The sequence below is a fragment of the Danio rerio genome, chromosome 4 (genome assembly GCF_052040795.2).
Source record: "Danio rerio strain M-AB ecotype USA chromosome 4, GRCz13ab, whole genome shotgun sequence".
Taxonomy (NCBI): Eukaryota; Metazoa; Chordata; class Actinopteri; order Cypriniformes; family Danionidae; genus Danio; species Danio rerio.
The window spans coordinates 40,833,691-40,847,715 of record NC_141024.2 but is presented as its reverse complement, the minus strand read 5'-3'; the positions used below and the strand labels follow the sequence as shown (position 1 = coordinate 40,847,715).

General features: G+C 55.0%; 7 non-coding genes across 7 annotated transcripts; all 7 read left to right on the top strand.

Moving 5' to 3' along the window:
* The first annotated feature begins 659 nt into the window (after positions 1-659).
* LOC148680705 (U1 spliceosomal RNA) lies at positions 660-823 on the top strand. Its single transcript, XR_015943998.1, has one exon. It is a non-coding gene; the product is annotated as a U1 spliceosomal RNA (small nuclear RNA).
* Positions 824-3,648: 2,825 nt separating this feature from the next.
* Positions 3,649-3,812, top strand: LOC148680704 (U1 spliceosomal RNA). The gene has a single exon (XR_015943966.1). It is a non-coding gene; the product is annotated as a U1 spliceosomal RNA (small nuclear RNA).
* A 1,386-nt stretch (positions 3,813-5,198) lies between these two features.
* LOC148680703 (U1 spliceosomal RNA) lies at positions 5,199-5,362 on the top strand. The gene has a single exon (XR_015944292.1). It is a non-coding gene; the product is annotated as a U1 spliceosomal RNA (small nuclear RNA).
* Positions 5,363-6,753: 1,391 nt separating this feature from the next.
* Positions 6,754-6,917, top strand: LOC148680702 (U1 spliceosomal RNA). Its single transcript, XR_015943955.1, has one exon. It is a non-coding gene; the product is annotated as a U1 spliceosomal RNA (small nuclear RNA).
* Positions 6,918-8,308: 1,391 nt separating this feature from the next.
* Positions 8,309-8,472, top strand: LOC148680701 (U1 spliceosomal RNA). Its single transcript, XR_015943944.1, has one exon. It is a non-coding gene; the product is annotated as a U1 spliceosomal RNA (small nuclear RNA).
* A 1,391-nt stretch (positions 8,473-9,863) lies between these two features.
* LOC148680700 (U1 spliceosomal RNA) lies at positions 9,864-10,027 on the top strand. The gene has a single exon (XR_015944106.1). It is a non-coding gene; the product is annotated as a U1 spliceosomal RNA (small nuclear RNA).
* A 2,813-nt stretch (positions 10,028-12,840) lies between these two features.
* LOC148680699 (U1 spliceosomal RNA) lies at positions 12,841-13,004 on the top strand. Its single transcript, XR_015944316.1, has one exon. It is a non-coding gene; the product is annotated as a U1 spliceosomal RNA (small nuclear RNA).
* The last annotated feature ends 1,021 nt before the right edge of the window (positions 13,005-14,025 follow it).

The window sequence follows — 14,025 nt, the reverse complement described above, 5'->3', positions numbered from 1 at the left end:
AGCCGTCGGTGGTTTCCCGTCCCCGGAATGTAAGGTGCTTGCAGCGGGAGGTTGTTTCGTTGGCGCTTCCGCTTTCGTCAGTGAAGTTCTTTTGCGGAACGTTTGTAGATCCCGTCGTCTTCTTCAAGCTATGTCGTTTGAGCACTGTGCTGATAGGCTGACGTAAGAAAACAGGACACAAAACATACAAGGCAAGAGTGCAAAGCACGGAGCTCTAGGCAAAGGCGGTCCGAACCGCAGCAAAGCAGGAGGTCGACATGTCCAAATAGCCCAAATCAGAAACTAAGCAGAGAAAAACGGCATCTGTAGAGAAAGAAAACAGATGGAGGAAAAGAAAGAAAGAACAGGAGGATCCCCTCCCCTCCCCCCCATAGAGGGTCTGTTATCCCCAGATCGAGTGCGTCCGGTGGAATCCATGTGTTGGCAGCCCCAACTGATGACAATACACAAAGCAAGCATCTGGAGGAAGCTCAAACTCTTCATGCGTTGCCACAGTTACTAGCGAGTGGTTTGCAGGCACAGGCACATCTGCTGCAAGTACAGCGCCGTCAGGAGACAGGGGTTGCTGGCCCATTCCCCATGCTCGGTGGCTGGGCATCACCGCCCTGGAGTACGGCCGATAGAAAACGGCGGCTGCCGTTTGCGCCGCCCGGGAACTCATACTTACCTGGCAGGGGAGATACCTTGATCAAGAAGGTGGTTCACCCAGGGCGAGGCTTGGCCATTGCACTCCGGCCACGCTGACCCCTGCGAATTCCCCAAATGTGGGAATCTCGACTGCATAATTTCTGGTAGTGGGGGACTGCGTTCGCGCTCTCCCCTGAGCACAGTGGTCCAAGACAGAGTTCAGGCGGCAGCGTCGGACCCGGCTGGAGCCAAGTGGTGCTCGCTGCAGAGCCGTTTGAGGAGAGCTGAGCTCCAGCGAGGGGGAGCTTAAGCTTGAGCTCCACCTTTTTTGCACTTCTTCTACGAGTGATGTCACTGGGGGTAGGGTTAGGGGCGGGGTTGGTGTACGCATTAAAACAGCTTACAGGAGGAGGAGCGACAGCTCATGCTCCCCCTCGCTGGAGCTCAGCTCTCCTCAAATGGCTCAGCAGCGAGCACCCTCTCGCTGGAGCGGCGCTTCCCTCTCTTCCTCGTCCTTTGCCAAGCCTCTTTTGCTCCAGTAGAGCCGCGCGCGCCTGTGGAAGGCCTGCCCACCCGTCGCTAGAAGAGCCTGTTCTGACGCCGAAAACTACTCGAAAGGTACCCCCTCAAAGCGGTTTGACCAGGTGAAGGAACACGCAAAGAGAGCCCCCGGTGGCTTTTGTCTGCCAAGCGAGTGTGCCCTGTGGAATGTCAGAATTTTATTTTTACCGGCCTGCCGCTGTTACTGACGGAACGAATGCAGACCGTGTGAAAGGTCATCATTTTATCTGCCATTAAGTAAGCGAACGCTTCGGCTCGTATCAGAGGTAACTTTGTTTCAAGAACTGCAATCTTTTGCAGACGTCTGTGGCGTTTTGGGCAGAGGGACGGTTCTAAACCAATCTGAACCAGAGGCAATTTCGCAGCCAGCCGTCGGTGGTTTCCCGTCCCCGGAATGTAAGGTGCTTGCAGCGGGAGGTTGTTTCGTTGGCGCTTCCGCTTTCGTCAGTGAAGTTCTTTTGCGGAACGTTTGTAGATCCCGTCGTCTTCTTCAAGCTATGTCGTTTGAGCACTGTGCTGATAGGCTGACGTAAGAAAACAGGACACAAAACATACAAGGCAAGAGTGCAAAGCACGGAGCTCTAGGCAAAGGCGGTCCGAACCGCAGCAAAGCAGGAGGTCGACATGTCCAAATAGCCCAAATCAGAAACTAAGCAGAGAAAAACGGCATCTGTAGAGAAAGAAAACAGATGGAGGAAAAGAAAGAAAGAACAGGAGGATCCCCTCCCCTCCCCCCCATAGAGGGTCTGTTATCCCCAGATCGAGTGCGTCCGGTGGAATCCATGTGTTGGCAGCCCCAACTGATGACAATACACAAAGCAAGCATCTGGAGGAAGCTCAAACTCTTCATGCGTTGCCACAGTTACTAGCGAGTGGTTTGCAGGCACAGGCACGTCTGCTGCAAGTACAGCGCCGTCAGGAGACAGGGGTTGCTGGCCCATTCCCCATGCTCGGTGGCTGGGCATCACCGCCCTGGAGTACGGCCGATAGAAAACGGCGGCTGCCCAAATGTGGGAATCTCGACTGCATAATTTCTGGTAGTGGGGGACTGCGTTCGCGCTCTCCCCTGAGCACAGTAGTTCAAGACAGAGTTCAGGCGGCAGCGTCGGACCCGGCTGGAGCCAAGTGGTGCTCGCTGCAGAGCCGTTTGAGGAGAGCTGAGCTCCAGCGAGGGGGAGCTTAAGCTTGAGCTCCACCTTTTTTGCACTTCTTCTACGAGTGATGTCACTGGGGGTAGGGTTAGGGGCGGGGTTGGTGTACGCATTAAAACAGCTTACAGGAGGAGGAGCGACAGCTCATGCTCCCCCTCGCTGGAGCTCAGCTCTCCTCAAATGGCTCTGCAGCGAGCACCCTCTCGCTGGAGCGGCGCTTCCCTCTCTTCCTCGTCCTTTGCCAAGCCTCTTTTGCTCCAGTAGAGCCGCGCGCGCCTGTGGAAGGCCTGCCCACCCGTCGCTAGAAGAGCCTGTTCTGACGCTGAAAACTTCTCGAAAGGTCCCCCCTCAAAGCGGTTTGACCAGGTGAAGGAACACGCAAAGAGAGCCCCCGGTGGCTTTTGTCCGCCAAGCGAGTGTGCCCTGTGGAATGTCAGAATTTTATTTTTACCGGCCTGCCGCTGTTACTGACGGAACGAATGCAGACCGTGTGAAAGGTCATCATTTTATCTGCCATTAAGTAAGCGAACGCTTCGGCTCGGATCAGAGGTAACTTTGTTTCAAGAACTGCAATCTTTTGCAGACGTCTGTGGCGTTTTGGGCAGAGGGACGGTTCTAAACCAATCTGAACCAGAGGCAATTTCGCAGCCAGCCGTCGGTGGTTTCCCGTCCCCGGAATGTAAGGTGCTTGCAGCGGGAGGTTGTTTCGTTGGCGCTTCCGCTTTCGTCAGTGAAGTTCTTTTGCGGAACGTTTGTAGATCCCGTCGTCTTCTTCAAGCTATGTCGTTTGAGCACTGTGCTGATAGGCTGACGTAAGAAAACAGGACACAAAACATACAAGGCAAGAGTGCAAAGCACGGAGCTCTAGGCAAAGGCGGTCCGAACCGCAGCAAAGCAGGAGGTCGACATGTCCAAATAGACCAAATCAGAAACTAAGCAGAGAAAAACGACATCTGTAGAGAAAGAAAACAGATGGAGAAAAAGAAAGAAAGAACAGGAGGATCCCCTCCCCTCCCCCCCATAGAGGGTCTGTTATCCCCAGATCGAGTGCGTCCGGTGGAATCCAAGTGTTGGCAGGCCCAACTGATGACAATACACAAAGCACGCATCTGGAGGAAGCTCAAACTCTTCATGCGTTGCCACAGATACTAGCGAGTGGTTTGCAGGCACAGGCACGTCTGCTGCAAGTACAGCGCCGTCAGGAGACAGGGGTTGCTGGCCCATTCCCCATGCTCGGTGGCTGGGCATCACCGCCCTGGAGTACGGCCGATAGAAAACGGCAGCTGCCGTTTGCGCCGCCCGGCAACTCATACTTACCTGGCAGGGGAGATACCATGATCAAGAAGGTGGTTCACCCAGGGCGAGGCTTGGCCATTGCACTCCGGCCACGCTGACCCCTGCGAATTCTCCAAATGTGGGAATCTCGACTGCATAATTTCTGGTAGTGGGGGACTGCGTTCGCGCTCTCCCCTGAGCACAGTAGTTCAAGACAGAGTTCAGGCGGCAGCGTCGGACCCGGCTGGAGCCAAGTGGTGCTCGCTGCAGAGCCGTTTGAGGAGAGCTGAGCTCCAGCGAGGGGGAGCTTAAGCTTGAGCTCCACCTTTTTTGCACTTCTTCTACGAGTGATGTCACTGGGGGTAGGGTTAGGGGCGGGGTTGGTGTACGCATTAAAACAGCTTACAGGAGGAGGAGCGACAGCTCATGCTCCCCCTCGCTGGAGCTCAGCTCTCCTCAAATGGCTCTGCAGCGAGCACCCTCTCGCTGGAGCGGCGCTTCCCTCTCTTCCTCGTCCTTTGCCAAGCCTCTTTTGCTCCAGTAGAGCCGCGCGCGCCTGTGGAAGGCCTGCCCACCCGTCGCTAGAAGAGCCTGTTCTGACGCCGAAAACTACTCGAAAGGTCCCCCCTCAAAGCGGTTTGACCAGGTGAAGGAACACGCAAAGAGAGCCCCCGGTGGCTTTTGTCCGCCAAGCGAGTGTGCCCTGTGGAATGTCAGAATTTTATTTTTACCGGCCTGCCGCTGTTACTGATGGAACGAATGCAGACCGTGTGAAAGGTCATCATTTTATCTGCCATTAAGTAAGCGAACGCTTCGGCTCGGATCAGAGGTAACTTTGTTTCAAGAACTGCAATCTTTTGCAGACGTCTGTGGCGTTTTGGGCAGAGGGACGGTTCTAAACCAATCTGAACCAGAGGCAATTTCGCAGCCAGCCGTCGGTGGTTTCCCGTCCCCGGAATGTAAGGTGCTTGCAGCGGGAGGTTGTTTCGTTGGCGCTTCCGCTTTCGTCAGTGAAGTTCTTTTGCGGAACGTTTGTAGATCCCGTCGTCTTCTTCAAGCTATGTCGTTTGAGCACTGTGCTGATAGGCTGACGTAAGAAAACAGGACACAAAACATACAAGGCAAGAGTGCAAAGCACGGAGCTCTAGGCAAAGGCGGTCCGAACCGCAGCAAAGCAGGAGGTCGACATGTCCAAATAGCCCAAATCAGAAACTAAGCAGAGAAAAACGGCATCTGTAGAGAAAGAAAACAGATGGAGGAAAAGAAAGAAAGAACAGGAGGATCCCCTCCCCCCCATAGAGGGTCTGTTATCCCCAGATCGAGTGCGTCCGGTGGAATCCATGTGTTGGCAGCCCCAACTGATGACAATACACAAAGCAAGCATCTGGAGGAAGCTCAAACTCTTCATGCGTTGCCACAGTTACTAGCGAGTGGTTTGCAGGCACAGGCACGTCTGCTGCAAGTACAGCGCCGTCAGGAGACAGGGGTTGCTGGCCCATTCCCCATGCTCGGTGGCTGGGCATCACCGCCCTGGAGTACGGCCGATAGAAAACGGCGGCTGCCGTTTGCGCCGCCCGGCAACTCATACTTACCTGGCAGGGGAGATACCTTGATCAAGAAGGTGGTTCACCCAGGGCGAGGCTTGGCCATTGCACTCTGGCCACGCTGACCCCTGCGTATTCCCCAAATGTGGGAATCTCGACTGCATAATTTCTGGTAGTGGGGGACTGCGTTCGCGCTCTCCCCTGAGCACAGTGGTTCAAGACAGAGTTCAGGCGGCAGCGTCGGACCCGGCTGGAGCCAAGTGGCGCTCGCTGCAGAGCCGTTTGAGGAGAGCTGAGCTCCAGCGAGGGGGAGCTTAAGATTGAGCTCCACCTTTTTTGCACTTCTTCTACGAGTGATGTCACTGGGGGTAGGGTTAGGGGCGGGGTTGGTGTACGCATTAAAACAGCTTACAGGAGGAGGAGCGACAGCTCATGCTCCCCCTCGCTGGAGCTCAGCTCTCCTCAAATGGCTCTGCAGCGAGCACCCTCTCGCTGGAGCGGCGCTTCCCTCTCTTCATCGTCCTTTGCCAAGGCTTTTTTGCTCCAGTAGAGCCGCGCGCGCCTGTGGAAGGCCTGCCCACCCGTCGCTAGAAGAGCCTGTTCTGACGCCGAAAACTACTCGAAAGGTCCCCCCTCAAAGCGGTTTGACCAGGTGAAGGAACACGCAAAGAGAGCCCCCGGTGGCTTTTGTCCGCCAAGCGAGTGTGCCCTGTGGAATGTCAGAATTTTATTTTTGCCGGCCTGCCGCTGTTACTGACGGAACAAATGCAGACCGTGTGAAAGGTCATCATTTTATCTGCCATTAAGTAAGCGAACGCTTCGGCTCGGATCAGAGGTAACTTTGTTTCAAGAACTGCAATCTTTTGCAGACGTCTGTGGCGTTTTGGGCAGAGGGACGGTTCTAAACCAATCTGAACCAGAGGCAATTTCGCAGCCAGCCGTCGGTGGTTTCCCGTCCCCGGAATGTAAGGTGCTTGCAGCGGGAGGTTGTTTCGTTGGCGCTTCCGCTTTCTTCAGTGAAGTTCTTTTGCGGAACGTTTGTAGATCCCGTCGTCTTCTTCAAGCTATGTCGTTTGAGCACTGTGCTGATAGGCTGACGTAAGAAAACAGGACACAAAACATACAAGGCAAGAGTGCAAAGCACGGAGCTCTAGGCAAAGGCGGTCCGAACCGCAGCAAAGCAGGAGGTCGACATGTCCAAATAGCCCAAATCAGAAACTAAGCAGAGAAAAACGGCATCTGTAGAGAAAGAAAACAGATGGAGGAAAAGAAAGAAAGAACAGGAGGATCCCCTCCCCTCCCCCCCATAGAGGGTCTGTTATCCCCAGATCGAGTGCGTCCGGTGGAATCCAAGTGTTGGCAGGCCCAACTGATGACAATACACAAAGCAAGCATCTGGAGGAAGCTCAAACTCTTCATGCGTTGCCACAGATACTAGCGAGTGGTTTGCAGGCACAGGCACGTCTGCTGCAAGTACAGCGCCGTCAGGAGACAGGGGTTGCTGGCCCATTCCCCATGCTCGGTGGCTGGGCATCACCGCCCTGGAGTACGGCCGATAGAAAACGGCGGCTGCCGTTTGCGCCGCCCGGCAACTCATACTTACCTGGCAGGGGAGATACCATGATCAAGAAGGTGGTTCACCCAGGGCGAGGCTTGGCCATTGCACTCCGGCCACGCTGACCCCTGCGAATTCTCCAAATGTGGGAATCTCGACTGCATAATTTCTGGTAGTGGGGGACTGCGTTCGCGCTCTCCCCTGAGCACAGTAGTTCAAGACAGAGTTCAGGCGGCAGCGTTGGACCCGGCTGGAGCCAAGTGGTGCTCGCTGCAAAGCCGTTTGAGGAGAGCTGAGCTCCAGCGAGGGGGAGCTTAAGCTTGAGCTCCACCTTTTTTGCACTTCTTCTACGAGTGATGTCACTGGGGGTAGGGTTAGGGGCGGGGTTGGTGTACGCATTAAAACAGCTTACAGGAGGAGGAGCGACAGCTCATGCTCCCCCTCGCTGGAGCTCAGCTCTCCTCAAATGGCTCTGCAGCGAGCACCCTCTCGCTGGAGCGGCGCTTCCCTCTCTTCCTCGTCCTTTGCCAAGCCTCTTTTGCTCCAGTAGAGCCGCGCGCGCCTGTGGAAGGCCTGCCCACCCGTCGCTAGAAGAGCCTGTTCTGACGCTGAAAACTACTCGAATGGTCCCCCCTCAAAGCGGTTTGACCAGGTGAAGGAACACGCAAAGAGAGCCCCCGGTGGCTTTTGTCCGCCAAGCGAGTGTGCCCTGTGGAATGTCAGAATTTTATTTTTACCGGCCTGCCGCTGTTACTGACGGAACGAATGCAGACCGTGTGAAAGGTCATCATTTTATCTGCCATTAAGTAAGCGAACGCTTCGGCTCGGATCAGAGGTAACTTTGTTTCAAGAACTGCAATCTTTTGCAGACGTCTGTGGCGTTTTGGGCAGAGGGACGGTTCTAAACCAATCTGAACCAGAGGCAATTTCGCAGCCAGCCGTCGGTGGTTTCCCGTCCCCGGAATGTAAGGTGCTTGCAGCGGGAGGTTGTTTCGTTGGCGCTTCCGCTTTCGTCAGTGAAGTTCTTTTGCGGAACGTTTGTAGATCCCGTCGTCTTCTTCAAGCTATGTCGTTTGAGCACTGTGCTGATAGGCTGACGTAAGAAAACAGGACACAAAACATACAAGGCAAGAGTGCAAAGCACGGAGCTCTAGGCAAAGGCGGTCCGAACCGCAGCAAAGCAGGAGGTCGACATGTCCAAATAGACCAAATCAGAAACTAAGCAGAGAAAAACGACATCTGTAGAGAAAGAAAACAGATGGAGAAAAAGAAAGAAAGAACAGGAGGATCCCCTCCCCTCCCCCCCATAGAGGGTCTGTTATCCCCAGATCGAGTGCGTCCGGTGGAATCCAAGTGTTGGCAGGCCCAACTGATGACAATACACAAAGCACGCATCTGGAGGAAGCTCAAACTCTTCATGCGTTGCCACAGATACTAGCGAGTGGTTTGCAGGCACAGGCACGTCTGCTGCAAGTACAGCGCCGTCAGGAGACAGGGGTTGCTGGCCCATTCCCCATGCTCGGTGGCTGGGCATCACCGCCCTGGAGTACGGCCGATAGAAAACGGCAGCTGCCGTTTGCGCCGCCCGGCAACTCATACTTACCTGGCAGGGGAGATACCATGATCAAGAAGGTGGTTCACCCAGGGCGAGGCTTGGCCATTGCACTCCGGCCACGCTGACCCCTGCGAATTCTCCAAATGTGGGAATCTCGACTGCATAATTTCTGGTAGTGGGGGACTGCGTTCGCGCTCTCCCCTGAGCACAGTAGTTCAAGACAGAGTTCAGGCGGCAGCGTCGGACCCGGCTGGAGCCAAGTGGTGCTCGCTGCAGAGCCGTTTGAGGAGAGCTGAGCTCCAGCGAGGGGGAGCTTAAGCTTGAGCTCCACCTTTTTTGCACTTCTTCTACGAGTGATGTCACTGGGGGTAGGGTTAGGGGCGGGGTTGGTGTACGCATTAAAACAGCTTACAGGAGGAGGAGCGACAGCTCATGCTCCCCCTCGCTGGAGCTCAGCTCTCCTCAAATGGCTCTGCAGCGAGCACCCTCTCGCTGGAGCGGCGCTTCCCTCTCTTCCTCGTCCTTTGCCAAGCCTCTTTTGCTCCAGTAGAGCCGCGCGCGCCTGTGGAAGGCCTGCCCACCCGTCGCTAGAAGAGCCTGTTCTGACGCCGAAAACTACTCGAAAGGTCCCCCCTCAAAGCGGTTTGACCAGGTGAAGGAACACGCAAAGAGAGCCCCCGGTGGCTTTTGTCCGCCAAGCGAGTGTGCCCTGTGGAATGTCAGAATTTTATTTTTACCGGCCTGCCGCTGTTACTGACGGAACGAATGCAGACCGTGTGAAAGGTCATCATTTTATCTGCCATTAAGTAAGCGAACGCTTCGGCTCGGATCAGAGGTAACTTTGTTTCAAGAACTGCAATCTTTTGCAGACGTCTGTGGCGTTTTGGGCAGAGGGACGGTTCTAAACCAATCTGAACCAGAGGCAATTTCGCAGCCAGCCGTCGGTGGTTTCCCGTCCCCGGAATGTAAGGTGCTTGCAGCGGGAGGTTGTTTCGTTGGCGCTTCCGCTTTCGTCAGTGAAGTTCTTTTGCGGAACGTTTGTAGATCCCGTCGTCTTCTTCAAGCTATGTCGTTTGAGCACTGTGCTGATAGGCTGACGTAAGAAAACAGGACACAAAACATACAAGGCAAGAGTGCAAAGCACGGAGCTCTAGGCAAAGGCGGTCCGAACCGCAGCAAAGCAGGAGGTCGACATGTCCAAATAGCCCAAATCAGAAACTAAGCAGAGAAAAACGGCATCTGTAGAGAAAGAAAACAGATGGAGGAAAAGAAAGAAAGAACAGGAGGATCCCCTCCCCTCCCCCCAATAGAGGGTCTGTTATCCCCAGATCGAGTGCGTCCGGTGGAATCCATGTGTTGGCAGCCCCAACTGATGACAATACACAAAGCAAGCATCTGGAGGAAGCTCAAACTCTTCATGCGTTGCCACAGTTACTAGCGAGTGGTTTGCAGGCACAGGCACGTCTGCTGCAAGTACAGCGCCGTCAGGAGACAGGGGTTGCTGGCCCATTCCCCATGCTCGGTGGCTGGGCATCACCGCCCTGGAGTACGGCCGATAGAAAACGGCGGCTGCCGTTTGCGCCGCCCGGCAACTCATACTTACCTGGCAGGGGAGATACCATGATCAAGAAGGTGGTTCACCCAGGGCGAGGCTTGGCCATTGCACTCCGGCCACGCTGACCGCTGCGAATTCCCCAAATGTGGGAATCTCGACTGCATAATTTCTGGTAGTGGGGGACTGCGTTCGCGCTCTCCCCTGAGCACAGTGGTTCAAGACAGAGTTCAGGCGGCAGCGTCGGACCCGGCTGGAGCCAAGTGGTGCTCGCTGCAGAGCCGTTTGAGGAGAGCTGAGCTCCAGCGAGGGGGAGCTTAAGCTTGAGCTCCACCTTTTTTGCACTTCTTCTACGAGTGATGTCACTGGGGGCGGGGTTGGTGTACGCATTAAAACAGCTTACAGGAGGAGGAGCGACAGCTCATGCTCCCCCTCGCTGGAGCTCAGCTCTCCTCAAATGGCTCAGCAGCGAGCACCCTCTCGCTGGAGCGGCGCTTCCCTCTCTTCCTCGTCCTTTGCCAAGCCTCTTTTGCTCCAGTAGAGCCGCGCGCGCCTGTGGAAGGCCTGCCCACCCGTCGCTAGAAGAGCCTGTTCTGACGCCGAAAACTACTCGAAAGGTCCCCCCTCAAAGCGGTTTGACCAGGTGAAGGAACACGCAAAGAGAGCCCCCGGTGGCTTTTGTCTGCCAAGCGAGTGTGCCCTGTGGAATGTCAGAATTTTATTTTTACCGGCCTGCCGCTGTTACTGACGGAACGAATGCAGACCGTGTGAAAGGTCATCATTTTATCTGCCATTAAGTAAGCGAACGCTTCGGCTCGTATCAGAGGTAACTTTGTTTCAAGAACTGCAATCTTTTGCAGACGTCTGTGGCGTTTTGGGCAGAGGGACGGTTCTAAACCAATCTGAACCAGAGGCAATTTCGCAGCCAGCCGTCGGTGGTTTCCCGTCCCCGGAATGTAAGGTGCTTGCAGCGGGAGGTTGTTTCGTTGGCGCTTCCGCTTTCGTCAGTGAAGTTCTTTTGCGGAACGTTTGTAGATCCCGTCGTCTTCTTCAAGCTATGTCGTTTGAGCACTGTGCTGATAGGCTGACGTAAGAAAACAGGACACAAAACATACAAGGCAAGAGTGCAAAGCACGGAGCTCTAGGCAAAGGCGGTCCGAACCGCAGCAAAGCAGGAGGTCGACATGTCCAAATAGCCCAAATCAGAAACTAAGCAGAGAAAAACGGCATCTGTAGAGAAAGAAAACAGATGGAGGAAAAGAAAGAAAGAACAGGAGGATCCCCTCCCCTCCCCCCCATAGAGGGTCTGTTATCCCCAGATCGAGTGCGTCCGGTGGAATCCATGTGTTGGCAGCCCCAACTGATGACAATACACAAAGCAAGCATCTGGAGGAAGCTCAAACTCTTCATGCGTTGCCACAGTTACTAGCGAGTGGTTTGCAGGCACAGGCACGTCTGCTGCAAGTACAGCGCCGTCAGGAGACAGGGGTTGCTGGCCCATTCCCCATGCTCGGTGGCTGGGCATCACCGCCCTGGAGTACGGCCGATAGAAAACGGCGGCTGCCCAAATGTGGGAACCTCGACTGCATAATTTCTGGTAGTGGGGGACTGCGTTCGCGCTCTCCCCTGAGCACAGTGGTTCAAGACAGAGTTCAGGCGGCAGCGTCGGACCCGGCTGGAGCCAAGTGGTGCTCGCTGCAGAGCCGTTTGAGGAGAGCTGAGCTCCAGCGAGGGGGAGCTTAAGCTTGAGCTCCACCTTTTTTGCACTTCTTCTACGAGTGATGTCACTGGGGGTAGGGTTAGGGGCGGGGTTGGTGTACGCATTAAAACAGCTTACAGGAGGAGGAGCGACAGCTCATGCTCCCCCTCGCTGGAGCTCAGCTCTCCTCAAATGGCTCAGCAGCGAGCACCCTCTCGCTGCAGCGGCGCTTCCCTCTCTTCCTCGTCCTTTGCCAAGCCTCTTTTGCTCCAGTAGAGCCGCGCGCGCCTGTGGAAGGCCTGCCCACCCGTCGCTAGAAGAGCCTGTTCTGACGCCGAAAACTACTCGAAAGGTCCCCCCTCAAAGCGGTTTGACCAGGTGAAGGAACACGCAAAGAGAGCCCCCGGTGGCTTTTGTCCGCCAAGCGAGTGTGCCCTGTGGAATGTCAGAATTTTATTTTTACCGGCCTGCCGCTGTTACTGACGGAACGAATGCAGACCGTGTGGAGGGGCATCATTTTATCTGCCATTAAGTAAGCGAACGCTTCGGCTCGGATCAGAGGTAACTTTGTTTCAAGAATTGCAATCTTTTGCATACGTCTGTGGCGTTTTGGGCAGAGGGACGGTTCTAAACCAATCTGAACCAGAGGCAATTTCGCAGCCAGCCGTCGGTGGTTTCCCGTCCCCGGAATGTAAGGTGCTTGCAGCGGGAGGTTGTTTCGTTGGCGCTTCCGCTTTCGTCAGTGAAGTTCTTTTGCGGAACGTTTGTAGATCCCGTCGTCTTCTTCAAGCTATGTCGTTTGAGCACTGTGCTGATAGGCTGACGTAAGAAAACAGGACACAAAACATACAAGGCAAGAGTGCAAATCACGGAGCTCTAGGCAAAGGCGGTCCGAACCGCAACAAAGCAGGAGGTCGACATGTCCAAATAGCCCAAATCAGAAACTAAGCAGAGAAAAACGGCATCTGTAGAGAAAGAAAACAGATGGAGGAAAAGAAAGAAAGAACAGGAGGATCCCCTCCCCTCCCCCCCATAGAGGGTCTGTTATCCCCAGATCGAGTGCGTCCGGTGGAATCCATGTGTTGGCAGCCCCAACTGATGACAATACACAAAGCAAGCATCTGGAGGAAGCTCAAACTCTTCATGCGTTGCCACAGTTACTAGCGAGTGGTTTGCAGGCACAGGCACGTCTGCTGCAAGTACAGCGCCGTCAGGAGACAGGGGTTGCTGGCCCATTCCCCATGCTCGGTGGCTGGGCATCACCGCCCTGGAGTACGGCCGATAGAAAACGGCGGCTGCCGTTTGCGCCGCCCGGCAACTCATACTTACCTGGCAGGTGAGATACCATGATCAAGAAGGTGGTTCACCCAGGGCGAGGCTTGGCCATTGCACTCCGGCCACGCTGACCCCTGTGAATTCCCCAAATGTGGGAATCTCGACTGCATAATTTCTGGTAGTGGGGGACTGCGTTCGCGCTCTCCCCTGAGCACAGTGGTCCAAGACAGAGTTCAGGCGGCAGCGTCGAACCCGGCTGGAGCCAAGTGGTGTTTGCTGCAGAGCCGTTTGAGGAGAGCTGAGCTCCAGCGAGGGGGAGCTTAAGCTTGAGCTCCACCTTTTTTGCACTTCTTCTACGAGTGATGTCACTGGGGGTAGGGTTAGGGGCGGGGTTGGTGTACGCATTAAAACAGCTTACAGGAGGAGGAGCGACAGCTCATGCTCCCCCTCGCTGTGGAGCTCAGCTCTCCTCAAATGGCTCTGCAGCGAGCACCCTCTCGCTGGAGCGGCGCTTCCCTCTCTTCCTCGTCCTTTGCCAAGCCTCTTTTGCTCCAGTAGAGCCGCGCGCGCCTGTGGAAGGCCTGCCCACCCGTCGCTAGAAGAGCCTGTTCTGACGCCGAAAACTACTCGAAAGGTCCCCCCTCAAAGCGGTTTGACCAGGTGAAGGAACACGCAAAGAGAGCCTCCGGTGGCTTTTGTCCGCCAAGCGAGTGTGCCCTGTGGAATGTCAGAATTTTATTTTTACCGGCCTGCCGCTGTTACTGACGGAACGAATGCAGACCGTGTGAAAGGTCATCATTTTATCTGCCATTAAGTAAGCGAACGCTTCGGCTCGGATCAGAGGTAACTTTGTTTCAAGAACTGCAATCTTTTGCAGACGTCTGTGGCGTTTTGGGCAGAGGGACGGTTCTAAACCAATCTGAACCAGAGGCAATTTCGCAGCCAGCCGTCGGTGGTTTCCCGTCCCCGGAATGTAAGGTGCTTGCAGCGGGAGGTTGTTTCGTTGGCGCTTCCGCTTTCGTCAGTGAAGTTCTTTTGCGGAACGTTTGTAGATCCCGTCGTCTTCTTCAAGCTATGTCGTTTGAGCACTGTGCTGATAGGCTGACGTAAGAAAACAGGACACAAAACATACAAGGCAAGAGTGCAAAGCACGGAGCTCTAGGCAAAGGCGGTCCGAACCGCAGCAAAGCAGGAGGTCGACATGTCCAAATAGACCAAATCAGAAACTAAG